Genomic DNA, 17,792 nt, shown 5'->3' on the forward strand with positions numbered 1-17,792 from the left:
TCCCTGGGATGTAAAATTTCCATCAGTAAAATGAGCAGGCAGAAAAAAAATTGCTTCATAAGAACAAAGATGAGAATTTTCTGCTATTTTTAGTAGCCTTATGTTTTTTATATCTATCTATCTAGAGATAGATGGAACCAGGCTTATCTCTAGAATTATTTCTGGAGTTGCTGAACCTAAAATTCTGCTTTTTTCCTAGTGATTCTGTGATGTTTAACATTGTGAATGCAGTAAGATGTGTGAATATAAAACAACATAGTATCTCCAGGACATTTCTAGGATTGCTTGAGATATCACTGTCAAATCCTTGACATAATTTTTTAATTTCTTGCAAATATCCAGTAAGCTGAAAATGGTGGATATGACTGAAACATGACTGAAAGCTATTTAGGATAATGCTGAAAGCAATTTAAATGTCTCTGTTGACTACTCAGAGTTGATCAGTCATCTCAGTTTTTATTTTTGTGTAATATCATGAAAACTTCATAAATTCCTTGCAAGTGGCACCTTACCTGGCATCGGGACTGGGTACAGATAAAAAGTTCTGGCATCCAAGTTTAGACTCCTGAAGAATAAATGGAAAGAATATTTTGACTTCGGTGTTCTTCATTCTTAAACGTCTTGAGGACAGCCAGGTCAGATACCCAAAGCCCCCTGCTCTCCCCAGAAGGATTTCTTCATACAGAACAGCAAATTTCAGCAGTGTTTAGTGTCTTTATGTAAAGTGTGACACCAATCCTTACCTTTTCCATGCAAACATTTTCCCAAATTTGTAATGTTTTTTCCATTTCTCTGTCCAATTCAGAAATCCCACAATGTTCCCTTTTCACTTATCTTTTTATTGAGACCTTCTGCAGCCTGTGGTAATAAATTTCTTTTTTATTTTCTTCTTTTTCTATTATTCACACCTAAAGACTCATACTGTATCTCTAAACTGTTCTGATAGATTCCATAGAGAAGAAAATGGTTCAGGGGAAAAAATCTTTGAATGCATTTTTTGAAAAATATTGGTACTAAAGCTACCTTAAAACTCCCTGCAGGTTTAATGAGAGTGCCTTGTTAAATTTTCTGGGTATAGAAGAGTAATTTGCTAAACAAAATCTCTGCAATCATACCTTAGTTGCTTGTCTTTTTTGTCTTTTAAACTTCAGAATAAATGAAAAATCGATCTGTATGGTCACCAAAACATTAAATTGTCTTATCTGTCACTTGTTCAACATCAGCTTCTTAAAAGGGAAAACAACAATCACAATCAGTAGTTTCTCAGTGCCTGGAAGAAAATAGAAGCTATAAATGGACAGATGAATTGTGTGCTTCCAGCGGTTTTCAAGGGAAGCATTTACTGAGGGAGAAAATTGTTTTAATCTTATAACAACTAAGGAGTGTAGAGTTTGTAAAAACATGGAACACCTACACATAAAGTTAATTTTTGTTGCATAGGAACAAATACAAAGTAGCTTTCAACAGAAATGGTTGGGGAAACAAGCTCTTTCATTGTTTGGTGTGCTATTTTATATCTTTAACAAATCTCTGTGAAGCACTCAGGAAAACCTAAACACAGGGGGTTAGTTTAGCGTTCAGCCTTTACAGTATCTAAAAAAAAGAAAGCATGAATCTTCTTTTAACTGGAAATAAATATAGTCATGGGGTGTGTATCTTTTCTTTCTTTATTTTCAAATAATGGAGGAAAGGAATAGGAGGAAGTAGAATCAATCCCAAACACAAAGCAGCTTCTGCATTCTTTTCATTTCCTTGTCCTATGTTTAAGTCTAGATTTTGCTAAGGATCTGCTGAAGCAAAATAGCAAAATACAGAGTTACAAACCTGCCAGTAGGAAACATTATTCTCATCTTTCTTTGATTAGTTAATCCTGTCCATTAGAACACTCTTTCCACCCTTGTTTTTTTCTTGTCCATGTGTTTTACGTTCAATAGCAGAATGAAACAAAAAAAAAGGGGGGGGGGGGGAGGGAGAAATCAGAAAGCTTTCGGGGATCAAATTGTTTATTCTCTCTTCAGGAAACTAAGTAAATAAAGTACATCCAGAGCAGCATGGATTATCAATTAATAAAGATGGAAATGTAATATCTGAATCTTATGTAATAATGAGAAAGTAGCAAGAGTCATCCTTAAAATTAAGCCTTTTTTTGACTGAAACCTAGAAACCAGGTAAGGCTAAATAGAGATGCCCCTTTTATCACCATTGTGATGTACTGCATGGTGTAATAATGAGAGTTTTTTAAAGCTGCCCTTTGTGCAGCTGTGGAAGAACTGATTAGCTCACTGGGAATACTGGGGAGAGAAGGGAGGAAGGGGAGAGAAGATTGCTGAGGGCTGGGATGTGAGGCTGCTCCTTTGGGCTTGGTTCCAACATGTGCAGTGCAGGGAACCAAAGCAACCAGATATTTAAAAATTTTGCACGAGGTGGCTCATCTGCCAAACCTCCCCAAGAACATTTTCCTTTCTGAGTGGAGGCATGGGGGTGCATTGCTCAAAGCTGAATAATGCCCAGGAAATGTAGATCCCATTCTTTCTTCCACTGGTGTTAAAGCAGATGTGTAAGATGAACTATTGTTAGAACTGTGAGAAAAATTAAGAAAGAAGAAGTGAACTGGTGGGAATGTTTTTAGAAGGGGTGCTTGGCTCTGGAGAATTTAAGGTTCCTTGAGATCTTCTTGCATGCAGGTTACAACTTTAGCCACAGAAAAAATGCCCAGCAAGTTCCCACCTGCTTCTGCTTTATTTTACACATTGTGGGAGATGCCTGAGACTCCACCTGTACAAGGACTTTGAAGACAGAATTAAATTTCTTCAGTGTTAGTGAAATGACAACAGCAAACCCACTTGTAGCTGGTGGTAGCACATGGAAAGACAGCAAGTGGAATATAATGGGTGAAATATAGCAAATAAAGGTATGGGAACAGGATTGTCAAGTTCTTGGAACCTGACAACTGAGGGTTTAGATCTTGTGAGGAATTCTGATTGCTGGTTTTGCTCCTGAGTACCTGGCTTCATTTGACCATAGGAAAAAGGAGGGTGGATGATATCTGCAGGGGCTAATATTTATTTCACTTTGATCAGATACAGCAGTCAACAGTGGTTGCTAAAAATGCTACAACTAGGAGGAAAATGCTTAGAGAAAGCAGATACACATTAAGTTCTGCAGAAGAGTATTGTAGGCAGACTGCTGTTGAAGGTTGAGCATAATTAATGACTCCTCTGAATATGGATACAGATTCCTGAGGGGGAATTATTAATACACCTGTCTTTGAAACATACTCTAAATTCTTGAAGTAATACTTAATTTTTATATCTTTTCTGTGTTGTTATCTTATAAGATGGATAGCAAACTTACACATTCCATTTAAAAGTTTTTTTACTGTGAACTACTATTTTTAACTTTTTAAAAGACTCTCTGACTGGGATTTTCTTACAAAATAACATTATTATTTTAATTGCATTGGATTATTTGGATAGGGTGGCATTTTTATGGTTTCTTATGGGGTTTTTTTTTGTTTTTGCATCTCTAGATGAAATGAAATTTTAAAATGCACTAAGATTTTCCAGCCTCGCAGATGTTTAGTGCTCAGGACATAAAATAAATGCAATTGCACACTGCTAATTGAGATTCAGGAAATATAACAGAAATTATAAATCTTTAGGATCAGAAATTCTCCTTACATGTGAGGACTGTGCATTTTTGTATAATGAAAGATTTAATGCCTTAAAGAACAGATATTTATGTTCCAACAAATATGATACCCTAAACAAAATGTGATTGTCAGTGGAGACTGTGCCACACGAAGTTCTTCTGACAAATAAACCATAAGATTCTAATTAATATAAAGTACAGATTATCTAATTTTCCCCTCGATCTTATTTTACTGGATTTTGGAGCTACATTTGTGAGGAAAATTGTTAAATTCTGCTAATTTATTATGCCTCTGTTTAGGAAGTGCTATTCCTGTTTTTATGGAAATACCACAGAGGGTCATGTGCAGCAGTGAAAACTTGCTGCATCCATCAGTGTGGAATAAATGGTACACAAGACCAAATGGAAGTTTTCTGCATAAAGATATTTCCCAGTTCTTGTTCTTCCTTGGCATGGTACTGACGGTGATGAAAGATCAGGCCAGAAAATGAAATGTTAGGAATAAATAAAATTATTCTTAAAATGCCAGTCAATGAAATAGAGTGGGAAGGTTGATGGTGAGGAGCAGAATTAAACATGTAGAAGAATCTAGAAAATCAAAATTTGTAAATAACTACAGCCTTGAGGCTTTTAATATGTCAGTCACTGGCCTCCTCTACTGAGGGCAGCTAAAATGTTAACAGTTCTTTTTTTGGGTGGATGACATTTAAAATCTCAGCAATGGAAAACTTGCCTTTTTCATTTTAAGTAACTGTATACAAACATGTATTTATGACATGTAATTTTTGATTGCCACCAAGAGAGACTCAGAAATAAGCATAAATCAGTCCACAACTGTTACCTTCACCGTAAGTACTTCTTTATTGCCTTTCTATTCTGTAAATAAAATTTAAAAAAAAAATCATAATTCATGTTGTTGTTTCTGTGTCTCCAATACCTGATCAGTAATAGCACAGGGGTAAAGGTAAGGTCAACAAAAGGTTCCTTGTGGAAATACCAGCCAGATCTCTGAGGTCTCTTCGTGTCTCTTGCAGAAATTTCATGGGAAAGCTAAGCCTATGAAACAAACCTCTTAAGTCTCTGGTCTTCAGACATGAGATTCCATGTGCTGGGGCACAGATTCCAGTGCAAGGTTGGGTGACAAGCATCTGTCCAGTCATTACAGAGCCAAATCCCGCAGCCCTGAGAGGGGAGCACGCCTTCTAGCAGGGCTCCTGTCAGCATTGGGCCCTGCTAAAGAGCACATTCCCCAGCTGCAGAGGCAGGGCTGTGACCTTTCTCCTGCTCCTTGACCCTGGGAGCAGTGCAGCTGGTCAGATAATCCCCGAGCACACCGAGCACCTGCAGCTGTGCGGGACCCCAAAGTGGGAGCGAAGCCGCGCTCCGGCCAGGAGGAAACGTGCGGTGTGCTGGTGGCAGAGGGGGTACAAAGGAGTCAGCCAGGGCATGAGACCCGACAGCTCTGCCCTAGAGAACAGCTGGGGACTCACCAGATCCCACAGCATGGGAAGGGGAAGTGCTCTGTGTGCTGCCAATTCCCCCTCCTGGCAGAGCCCTCCTTAGAAGTGAGTTCTGCATGCCTATCTAATGAGATTTGCACCACGGACACCACAGCTGAGGCTGTCTTGTGGATAGTGTGGAAAGCAGTTTAGCCTAAGAGAACATGATTTTTAGCCTCTTCTCCATTTGTTTCACAGAGAGCTCCTGTTAAGCCTTCAAGTTTTGAGTCAATGTTATCAAAGCTACATGTTTTGACAGGTTCTCTCCTGTGTGTGTGCGTGTGTGTATGTGCAAAGGTTCTTCATGCACGTCCTAAGTTGAGAGATATAATTTGAACCGAGAAAATTATGGTTCATAGAGTGCCCTTGTTAGGTGACATGGCTATGCTTAGTCCACTGCAGGACAGCCTCCAGAGAGAAATGCATATTTCCATACAAATTACAGTATACTGCAGCCAAGAGATCAATTAGAATGTCTGCGACCAAGAACTCTCAAGTGTCCCCATTCACTCTGCCATTCAAAGGAGACAGAAATGCACTCAATTGATGTAAAGAATTTGAACTCTTTCAGGGAATGTGCAGAGACTGCCACAAAGTGGCATTCTCCACGGGGTGGGACTTGCAGATTCTGTGAGATCCAGCAGGGAATTTTAAGGGTTCTGTAACCTAACATTTTGTCTCCTGTTGAGAGAAAAATTGCAGGACCTGCTGAATATTGTGGAAAGAATGAGGATTTTCCATTGGTCAGATATCAGCTGATATATGCCAGCTCTCTGATGTGTTACAGTGGTCAGCTTGACCATCTTAAATCCACACCTCAGAGCATTTTGCAAACTGTCCTGCAGACACAGCACCAGCATGTGAGGTGTTGAAATGCAGGTCTTGTGGAATGAAACATCACAGAAATAAAAGGTTGTAACTGTTTAATTGTGCATCATAACAGTTCACAGGTCAAGATAGGAAATTCAGGTTTAAAGGACTTTGAAAAAGTGAAAGTGCATATTTCCAGGGCAGCAGAGTATGACATTGTCTAGTCTTTTGATAAGTGCCCCAAGATACTAATTTGTTCAAAAGTTATCAAAAACTATATTATATTTATAATTCAAAGTACCCACTTTTGATCAAGATGAACTAAGATCCCTCCCTCTGACTGGAACTGTAAAGTTCAATTCCTACTCAAGTCCATGGAAAAGCTGCCCTTGACTTCAGTAATACAACAACAGAATGCATTAGAAGACATGAAAGCTATCCTAGCTTTCATTTAGTAAAAATCCTTACCAAATCAAATAATTGAAAAGCAATAGAATTTAAATGTTAAAAATGCCTGTAATAGTTATTTCTGCATAATATAATTATATGGATGTTGATAAGGTTAAAAATACTTCATGCTTTAAAAAATGCGACATTCATCTACATTATAATTTTCTTTAAATATATTGTTCCTATACATTTTCTTTTATTTTCATCACTGAATGGTTTGAAATATATTTGCTGTTTTAAGTAAAAAGGCAGGAGCCAGCTGTTGGTGAAATATTTTTAAGAAGTCTAGCTTCTCCCATTTAAAAACATTCTTGTACCATAGGAAAGATGTTAAAGAGAACTTTTATTCAAGGCAGGATTTCTTTCCTTCATGATTCTTAAGCGTTTCCAAAGGCATAAGATTGATAAAGTAAATCTCATAAATTGTTGGGGAGGGCAGAGTGTGCAGGTATTTCCTTTGGAATTCAGAGATCCAAATCCTCTGTTAAGCCTTTTATGTTGGTTCTTGTCCCAAAATTTCATAGTATTTTACAGAAAATATTCTGAGGCGGAAATAACCCAAGGATCGTCAAGTAAAACAAGGATCATCAAGTAAAACAAGGATCATCAAGTAAAACAAGGATCATCAAGTGCAACCCTTAAGTGAAAGGCTCCTACAGGGATGGAACCACAACCTTGGTGTTACCAGCACCATGCTCTGACCACCTGAGCTCGTCTTTGGGATGTCCCTTCCTCTATCTGTTTACAAATTAGTTATTTTTAATGACTGTACGACCTGCTAAGTGTCCAATTTTGAACAGTCTTTCTCATAAAAGGGATATGGCAACTCTTTTCTGGTAGGTTACTTCCAACTCAGAATATTTTCTGTAAAATATTATGAAATTTTACAGAATATTTTCTGTAAAAAAATATGAAATTATGGCAGCTCTTTTCCTTGGATTACTTCCAACTCAGAATATTTTCTGCAAAATATTATGAAATTTTGCAACAGGAACCAACATAAAAAGCTTATCAGAGGATTTGGATCTCTGAATTCCAAAGGAAATACCTGCACACTCTTTTTCTGGTAGGAAAAGAGCTCAGGTTCAATATTGAATATGTTTTTTCACGTATTTTGCTGTGAGTTCAGCCTAAAATTCTGAGAAGCCATTAGTGTTTAGCAGCTCAGAAAACTGACCAGGTTTAAAACCTTCACCTTTCACTGCAGACCTCCCACGCTACAAAACTTCTTGAAATCTGAGTGTTGTGTGATGATTTGCTTGGAGAAATCCGAGGAAGAGCAAGGGCAAGGCTGGGAGCGCAGGGATGCGGGCGGGCAGCATCCCCAGAGAGAGGCGGGCACAGAGATCACTCTGCCCGGGGGGAAATGCATCGTCCCGCACTCTCCTGCCTCCCCTCACAGCCAGCGCCGCTCCCCACGCTGCGTTCGGGCTGTTTGTCCCGCATTGTGCCCGGGGGGAAATGCATCGTCCCGCACTCTCCTGCCTCCCCTCACAGCCAGTGCCGCTCCCCACGCTGGGTTCGGGCTGTTTGCCCGCATTATGCCCAGGGGAAATGCATTGTCCCGCACTCTCCTGCCTCCCTCACAGCCAGCGCCGCTCCCCACGCTGGGTTCGGGCTGTTTGCCCCGCATTATGCCCAGGGGAAATGCATCGTCCCGCACTCTCCTGCCTCCCCTCACAGCCAGCGCCGCTCCCCACGCTGGGTTCGGGCTGTTTGCCCCGCATTATGCCCAGGGGAAATGCATCGTCCCGCACTCTCCTGCCTCCCTCACAGCCAGCGCCGCTCCCCACGCTGCGTTCGGGCTGTTTGCCCGCATTGTGCCCAGGGGAAATGCATCGTCCCGCACTCTCCTGCCTCCCCTCACAGCCAGTGCCGCTCCCCACGCTGGGTTCGGGCTGTTTGCCCGCATTGTGCCCAGGGGAAATGCATTGTCCCGGCTCCCCGCACTCTCCTGCCTCCCCTCACAGCCAGTGCCGCTCCCCACGCTGCGTTCGGGCTGTTTGTCCCGCATTATGCCCAGGGGAAATGCATCGTCCCGCACTCTCCTGCCTCCCTCACAGCCAGCGCCGCTCCCCACGCTGGGTTCGGGCTGTTTGTCCGCATTGTGCCCAGGGGAAATGCATTGTCCCGGCTCCCCGCACTCTCCTGCCTCCCCTCACAGCCAGTGCCGCTCCCCACGCTGCGTTCGGGCTGTTTGCCCCGCATTGTGCCCGGCTCCAGGGACACGGTCACTTTCCGAAGCCACAGCACGCCCTCCTCTGGATCGCCGTGTCCAGGGCACGTCCTGCGCACGGAGCATCCATGGGAGCAGCACAGGGAACGGAGAGCCCCTGCTGGAACCCTGACGCTGAGAGATTTGCGCTTGCTGTGCCCAAAGGCACAGACCCCCGAGGGAACGCTGCATTTCACCTGAGGCAATGGAGAAGGCTTCCAAACTTGAATTGTGGGTGTGTAGTTTGGAAACAAACAAGACACTGACAAGGGTTTGTGAAAGACTTCTTTATAAATTCTGTTTTCTGGAACCAAACGGAAAATGATGTATGGCATGACATACCTGTGGGATATTCCAGTGTATCTGTCATCTCAGTACTACAGTTAAAGGCTACACTATAAAAAAAAGGAAACTGAAAGGAGATATAAATGTGTATGTTTATATATACATAACTGTATGCATGTAAATTACTTTTAAATGTTTGAATATAGAAGTGCCAGAAGGAAAGCAAATCTGACTTTTTATTAACTCCAGCTTAGAAAAATAGCCAGGATTCGTGGTAGGGACTGAGTCAGGAAGACCTTTTTCCATGGCATGCAATAACAAATACCTGGTATGAGCTTTGAAGGCTATCTTCTCCAAGCAAGTTGTTAATTTGATAGTAACAACTGAGTGTCCCTTGGAGGTGCTGCTGCAATCCTTGTGAATAAAATAAAGCCAGCCTTTTAGAGTGAGCTGTTGCAATAACAGCTATGAGTGACAACTGCTGACAGTCAAATTCCTAAAAAATACCACACCAGAATATCATCAGTGTTCCTCAAAGCTCAATTTTAGGGCCATTTCTGTTCAATGGTCTGGATGTAGGAGTGGAATGCACCACAAGCAGATTTGTTGATACCGAACTGGGAGATGCTATTGAGTCTCTTGAGGGACAAGACATCCTGCAGAGGGATCTTGATAGGTTGGAGCATTGGGCAATAATTAATGGGATGAAATTTGGCAATCCCAGGACTCCCAGGATGGAGTAAAACCAGGCACGAATATAAACTGGGAGAGGAGTGGCAAGTTATTATTAGAAGACTTCTCCAAATTGATTGAGGGAATGACTAGAAAGTTCATTCTCAGTTTAGAAGAGCATCTGAACAGATCACTGAAGTTATGTGCATGAAGACACATATATAAAAAATAATGTAATTATTTAAATAACCTATAAATTTTGGATCAACTGAAGGAAATGGAAGGATGGCAATGTTCTGCATTAGAAATAGCCCGCTATTAAAGTAAAGCAAACAAAATACAGTTCATTTTGAATAATGCTACTGAACATTTTTGACTCTTCTAGACTGAAGAGGGAACCACAGTAAAAACTTTCACTAAAAAAATTCTTTCAATAAATACCCTGAAAATATAAAGTTGGTACATTATTAACATAATTAAAATTAAAACATCCCCATGTTCCACCAGTTGCCGGTGGCAACCTGAACCACACGATGGCAGTGTGCTGTTGGCTAAAGACAAGGACTGCTAAACTGGGCTGAACACCAACTCTGCTGAATGTACTTCCACCTAGGGTTACTGAAACTTTTGGTTTTTAGGCTTATCGAATCCTCATTTTAGCCCTAGGAGGATTTTCCCAGGGATCTGGTTAAAAATATCCACAAAGAATCTCTGAAAAACAGCAGAAACTCCTTTCCAATAAACCCTAGAGCACGAGAGTAACTTCAAGAAGTGGCAGCTTCTTCTCAGTTCCAGGCTCTGTGACCTTGTGAACACTGGATCATCTTTGGATGCTAAATATAACTCCATGTTTCCGCTCCTGCTGGGGCCAGTATTAAAACTGCTGTAACATTTAGTGAGAATTAGATTAGCCTTATAATCAGGGACAGCAAGGAAAGATCACAATTTTAATGTGTTTTGTAAGAAGCACCGGAGAATGGCTTTTGAAGGGCCATTTGCAAAAGTCTGGGTCACTGTGTGTGACTCCCTTCAAAAGCTGGGCACTCTGGTTGCAGAGGCCAGTGCGTCTCCTAAGGTGGAGAAAGAGGCAGCAATTAACTTGCTGATGGGGAGAAATGGAGTGTCTGAGTGCTTGGAGTCTGATCTTTTCTTGGTGTCAATTAGTGGCAGCTGCTAAACTGAGTGTTTCTTGGAAGCTGAGATTTTGTACATGACCTTTTGCCTTGGTGATTAACTGCCAAGTCAAATACTCTCTGCAGTGGGCTTAGCTGTTCAAAGCACAGAAAAAGGAGAGTGGGGAGAATGACGCTGCAGAATTGCTCTGTCCCATTTATTTATTTGGCCTAAAATACTCTTATCCATAATCCTCAGCATAGTTTTAAAACAATTGGAAAACAGAGCATGCAAAAAGCGTAGCAGAGTTTTCAGTGGGGAACAGCCCATCCCTCCTTCCTCTCACATTTGTTGAAATTTAACTTTGTGTAATCAAGGAGTGTCACAGTGTGGTTTGATAGCTGAGGTCTGCTAGATTAGAGGCAAAGCAAACTCCAGAATTAAGGCTCCTTCCCTTCCCCTAGACAGTTCTGAATGGAGAAGTGTTGCAGCTTAAGGCCTGATGAATCTTTGCTGTTACCCAGACTGCTGAGAGGGGCTGTTTCTGAGGAAACCAAACTGGTCATTTGGGCTGGGATTTTCAAAGGTGGGCAAAATGCTTCAGCTTTAAACTCTGCTGGGTTGTGTAGCCCAGCTTTTTTAAGGAGCTGTAGAAGAATCCCAGCTCTGTGGGTTTACAGGCAATTTTGCAAACAGAGCCATTAAGGACTTGCACAGGTGCAGCCAGTATGTGCAGCACCTTACAGAGAGCACGAGGGCGGATTTCCAGCCAGTGGGATTCCAGCTGTGCAGCAGAGCAGGTCACAAAGTCCAGGAGCTGCTGGGGCCATGCCTTTCTTGAGAGTGCCTTGGGGACAGGCTGCAGCCTGGGTGGGCAGTTGACAACAGCCACCCACTTCCACCTTCAAACCATTTCCTCGGTGACATCATCTGTTCAAAACATCAGATTTAAATACTTTCTGGTGTTTAGTACAAACAACTTTCATCCTTTTATCCCATTACAGTTTTTTTAAGAGTAAAAAAATTACCTCCCATTACTGTGAGTCTGACCTCATATTCCTCGGATTTGTGTTGAAGGTTGGGTAACACTGGTTACACCCATGTCAGTGAGCTGCTGCCTTCTGAAGGTAATTAAATATGTACTACCCAAGCACCTTCATAATTTTCACTCTTCTCTGAATCCCTTCCAATTTCCCATTAGGCTTTGTTACAGTCATAAAGATTACCAACAAAGATTTAATCCTGTTTCTCAGTTTTCAAGTCATCTTAATGTAGCTCAAGACATAACATTGTTATCACAAAGAGAACAGCAGGTTCAGCAAGAGATTAAAAGAGCAGCATGATTCTGAATAAGCTGGAACTTCTTTAGAAAAATAAAACTGAAGGGCCACTAGGAAAAGATTAAAGGAGCCATCCAGAGAAAACACCAGTGCTAATGTGTTTCATAGCACCAAAATGGCATTAAGAATTTTCAACAAGCTAAATCTATGGGATAGTGAACAAGATATGCAAAACAAATATGTGATAAAAGTATGGACTTTCCATGATGATATTTCAGCAGAGATTTTCCAAAAGAAGGTGAGAATTTGGGGCTCCTCTGCCCTTTTGCTTCTGCAAATCTTTTCTATGTGAAAAGACAACAAGAAGCAATCAACACAGTTCTTAAATGGTGTGGTTTTATGCACATGTTTATGTATTAGAACATGTGTTTATGCACATATTTATCTATTAGATACATGAGATCTTTTGGGTCAGTTTGGGAAAGGAAAGGTCAGACTTGTCCCACTGATGTGCAGCTGAAAGCTGTTCACTACATTGTTTGAGAACTCCTTCCCCATTGACTCTACTCAGTTTGCAGGTGATAGAAGAGCTCAACACTTTTCATTTGGAATTTACTGTATGTAAGGATATTCAAATTATTCTTCCTGAAGCTTCCTTGCATTGCTTTCCTTGTGCACCACTGGGACATTGCTGCTTATCTAAAATGTAATCTCTCTGCATTACCAGTGTCTGATTCTAGATATGCATCACCTTTCACAGTGCTGTAGGTCTAAAATGCGACACTGGGAATGGAACAGTGAACTGCCTTCACTGCTGGAATTGTAAGCAGAACTTGACTGATTTCCTCCACAAAATTAAGCTTGCATATCAACTTGGCTGAAAGAAAAAGATCACATCACAGGGCACAGATTAATCAGCTGGAACAGTGTCATGGGCTATCAAGAAAGCCCTGGCTCTGTGTTTCTGCAGCTCCTGTCATAGCAGTTTTTTGGGCATGTTTAATGCCATGCATGGGGATGCCCAAAAGCAGATACAGTGAGAATAACACTGAGATGGCATGAGTGTTTTTGTCAGTGGTTGAGTGCTTACAGATTTTGTAGAGAGAACTGAATAAAACCTCCAGGCTCTTTCATTTATGCCGGAGAAGAAAAGGTAACCTAAGGATACAAATTTATTGTAAAATTCAGGCCTTGGGAGGAGTTTGGTCTGAGCATTGTGGCTTTTGTGAAATGTAAGGACGTGGTCTCAAATTTATGCTCTCTCAGATTGGTTCAGATTTTTGTTGATCTTAAATTTGAATTTTGTGTGTGGTTTTGTTTCTGTTTTTAGCATATGTTCAGTTCATTGCCAATATGTTGGCAATTGTGGTTTTGATTCTCTGTTACATGTTTGGGTCTGGAGGGGCAAATCAAAGTGATGTTTATCCAAAAATAATGGATACTGGATAATGAATTACTGGATTCAGGTTTGCCTTTAGCCCAAAGATTATGCATGTATGTTTTGCAAGGAGTTGATTTCCATTTTGTTCTTGCCTGAGTATGTTTAACATGCATTAGCTTTAAATAGGGTCATGCAAGGGTACTGAGGGGCAAAAACAAAATAGATAACAGGAGTGGATTTCTGAAGATGATACTGTGCCATCTGAAGATGTCCTTGACTGTTCCAGAATGCTTAGATAGCAACAGCTGCCAGGAATGCTTTTATCATCCCTGTTTGCCCAGGAGTCTGCAACCTTTCCTTTCAGAGTTTGGCCTTACAGGGTTTTCTGTGCCTCCATCACCTCCTGAGGAGATATGGGGAGTACATGGTATCTGGAGTAACACACTGCAGTCATTGGGAACTTGGGCTGCTGTGGAAAGTGGTGGCTGCCTTATTTAAAGAGAATGATGAAGTGTTCAAAGTCCTGAAGGATTTGGATCCAGCACGATTCTGAAGTCACCTGTCTGGATGTTGATGTTACAGTGAGAGTACAGGCCTAGGGGCTCATGTGCATCCTTTCCCTGCTTTAAACCTCGAGGGAGTTTGGTACAAGGATTTAGGGAACTTTGAGCCAATGGGAATGTGTTTAACTTGCATTCTGTGCAGCTTTTGAGCTTTTGATATTGAGCATAATATTTTTCTGTTCTCATGGATTTTCCTGCAGGAATGATTGTTTTCAGTAGGAAGGAGCAAGGAGCCTCTGCGAAGAATTCAAATTGGATCTTTTTATCTGAGTTCTGTAGGTTTTTAGTTTAGTGGGGGTGGAATGCCTGCTGGTTTGTGGGGATGGTTGTCAGGCAAACAAGTCTGAAGTTGGAGTCTACCTGTTGGTTACCTGCAAACAAAGATACTGAGCAGAAATTCATCCCTCAATGGATTCACAGTATTGCCTCTCTTTTCATGTTCAGGGTGGGTGTCGCACATAGAAACTAACAAACTCTTCTGAGTTCTCATTAATTTTGAATTTCAGAGAGAGTTTAGGTCATCTTTCCCTTAAAGACTTAAAATTGAAAATGCTTTCCAGGCTTATTGTTGTGATTTATTTATTGTGACAAGCGACATTACTTACATGAAGGTATTTAAAAGACCTCTTGCTGGGATAAAAAGAAATCCAGCTGGCTTCAACCTAGACCTTTAAAGGTATTTGAACACTTGAGTCCCTGGAACTGCCTTTCTCCATGTCTCTAAGTGAGCTTCGAAGCTAAACCAAGTCCTCAGCTCCAGAATTCCCTCCAGCAATTTATAGGGAAGGGCTGGGTGACCCATAGCAGCTCCACATATGTCAGCTGCATGGAGAGAAAATCTGAGTGAACAAGATATTTACATCAGGAACTGAGATGAGAACTTAGATGGTCTTGGAGTAAGCAGACACTTCCATTTGGATTCCTAAACCTGGGGATTTTCTAGAATCAGGGTTATGTCTGAATCATATTGTGTGAGCACACCCTGAGTGTGTGAACAGGAGCCGTGAAGGGAGTGGTAGATATGCCTGCAGAACGCTGATATTTCCTCAGCATGATCTGGAAAGGTCCTGAACCTGCAAATCTTGATAGCAAGAACAAGTTCAAGCCTCGGTGTTAGAACACCTGTGTGACAGGCACCTCTCTCCCCCACCACACACATCTGGACAGCTTTTGGCCTGGGTGTGCTCAGAGCACCTGAAAGGATCAGAAAGCACAGGCAGTGAAAACACACAAAGTCACACTTTCAAAATCCTGCTTCTGTTCCTGAGGCCTCAGCTGGAGCTGAAGCTGCAGGCAGCTTATTAACTGTGCAGGAGTACCAGCAGCTGCCAGCTGGCAGGAATTCAGGTACCTACAGACACAGAAACATGCTGCAGCAGCACTTGGTGAGAGCAGTGGTCCCTGTCTGGTGAACAAAGAGACCTACAAAGAGGCCAGGCCATCACTCTTATCTGGTGCTCCTGCTCAGAGAAGGGCCAGCCACATATAAAGAAATATTACAAACTAAAGTGTCTATAAAGAGGAGACTTAGCAGTGGATTGAAAGGAATAATGATTGGAATGACTCATCTGAAATTGTATTTTTTCCTATAAACTTTACCACATTGATGGGAAATTATGGTATGTATCCACATAAAACCTGTTCATGCATAACACACAAGATTTCATCTGTAAGTACAACTGCTTCCCTTCTTTGTCTGTGATAGCTGTTTGTATCCAGCCATTCAAGGTCCTTAAAATTGCAAATGTCTGCAGGAAGTCACAGATTTAAGAGTTCTACCTCAAGGCAAACTTAATTTTCTTTCCAGCAAAAATCCTTGTAATTGCTAACAGACTTTAAAATCTTGCAAATGCATGAGTACACAGAAATATCTATTACAGGGAAAGACACTGGTGCCAGTAAAGTTGTCAAAGGACCTGGAAATGGAGATGACTTTACAGCTGGCTTGGAAAGCAATTTTACAATTATCTCCTGTGATTTTCACAAAGGATTAGGTGCCTCTGTGGGTTTGAAAACCAAGACAGGAACCTAGCTGTATCCAAGGACTCCAAATGCCCTTTCTGATGTTCAGCAGCTGCAGCTCAGAGGAAGCAGCAGTAAGTTTGGCTCTTTGAAAACCCAAAAGTAACCATTCAGAATTAGTGAGCACTTCTGAACTATTGTTGCCCCAGCCTTAAGTATTGAGGGGTACAGAACCCTCACAGCTCCCATGCAGTGCTATTGAAAATGAGTTATAGATTCCTGGGAAAAACTGACTTTATAAGCCCTTGTTTAAGTCACCTCAAGTGCAAAATTGAGATGATGAGAGTTAAATGTATTGCTCTTGTATGGATTAGATATCCAGTATTGAATAGTTCCAAGAAGGAAGGGTAGCTATGAAGAGTTGTTTATGGCCACATTCAGATTGCTTACATGTCCACTGTCTGCATGATCTGTTTATAACTGGGAACACACTTTTAAATTAGCATCATTCCAGGCCCATTTATCTGCAGAAAGGGCCCCTCAGATCTTGCATCAGTGAACAGGAAAATGTATTTGATACAAGCACCCTATTTTTCCCTGTAGCCATATACATTATTTCATGTCTTATTAACATAATCTGTCTACAGTAGGTTGATAGGCCTTGACAGATAGCACCTCGGGTGAGAAAAAGGATGACAGAGAAAATTTACTTTTACAAAGTCAGTCCTTCTGAATCTGTTTTTAGGCAGCTTGACACCAAAGGCTATAAACATAGTCTGGAATCTGAAACCTTTTCTGCAATGACCTTGTTTTCAAAAATACTATTCTTATCTCCTCATGCTTATTCTTCTCCAGGCCATGACTCCTCGCTGTAAATTCCTCACCATGTGCTCCTCCTGTTTCTTCAGCAGTACTTTCATAGTTATTTTTTTGTTTACTACCCATTTTTGTTTAAGTCATGCAATCTGAAGGCCTACTTTTATGCTAGCCACAGAATTATGTCAGTGAACCACTTGATGTGATTTAAACTTGTCATCTCTGGCTGTTTCTTTTCCATTTCTTTGGAAAAGGCTATTCCAGGAGGAGGACTGCTTCTGCATTGAGGACTGCACTAAATTATAATTTAATGGCAGTAGTTTTGTACATTTCAATTTAAAATTGCCCATTCTTTATATCAATAAAAGAAGGTCACTACTTTCTAAATAACAGAGCAGTCATATGCAAGCTTAAGGCAAAAAATTGAAAATACAACTCAGCCAAAAATACAGTCCTTTGGAAGAGAGATGTCAAATAGATTTGAAGAGTATTTTTACACATATTTCACTATTTATAAACACTGTCAAGCATTTCTTTTTATAAGAAATATTATGCTGCCATTCTAAACAAACCAAATGCAGTTCCTGTGGTGATGGCTTTTTTGTTGTGCCTGCACCCTGCCCATATGACAGATGCTTTTTGCAGAACTGATTTAAAGAAGCTTTTATTTACATTTACCTTCATTGCCCTGCGTTTCAGAGCCAGGAGAACTTGGATGGACAATGCAAGGTGTGAATGCATTGATCTCAGTGCATTTCCTCTGTCTGGGCTTCCAAACATCCTTCCTGAGATCTGCTGGTGCTGCAGGATTATGAAAGCAACCCAGTCTCCTTTCCAGCACGTGTCATTTGTCCCTGTGTTTTAAAATCCAAATTTCTAATATGTAACAGCCTTCTTAAAAAGCCTGAATCCAAATTCTGTGACAGCCATTGTGGGAGGTACACCCAGCTCCTGTGTAACAGCACCACCAAGGCAGCTATCATCTAACCTGATTTAAAATTATTGACATAAAAAAAACTAAAAAAAAAAAAAATCCCTGGGAGATTTTCCATTGATTTAAAAACACTTTGGATGCAGAGGAAGAAGCTGTAACCA

Source organism: Ammospiza nelsoni, chromosome 8 (genome assembly GCF_027579445.1).
Source record: "Ammospiza nelsoni isolate bAmmNel1 chromosome 8, bAmmNel1.pri, whole genome shotgun sequence".
NCBI classification, from domain to species: Eukaryota; Metazoa; Chordata; class Aves; order Passeriformes; family Passerellidae; genus Ammospiza; species Ammospiza nelsoni.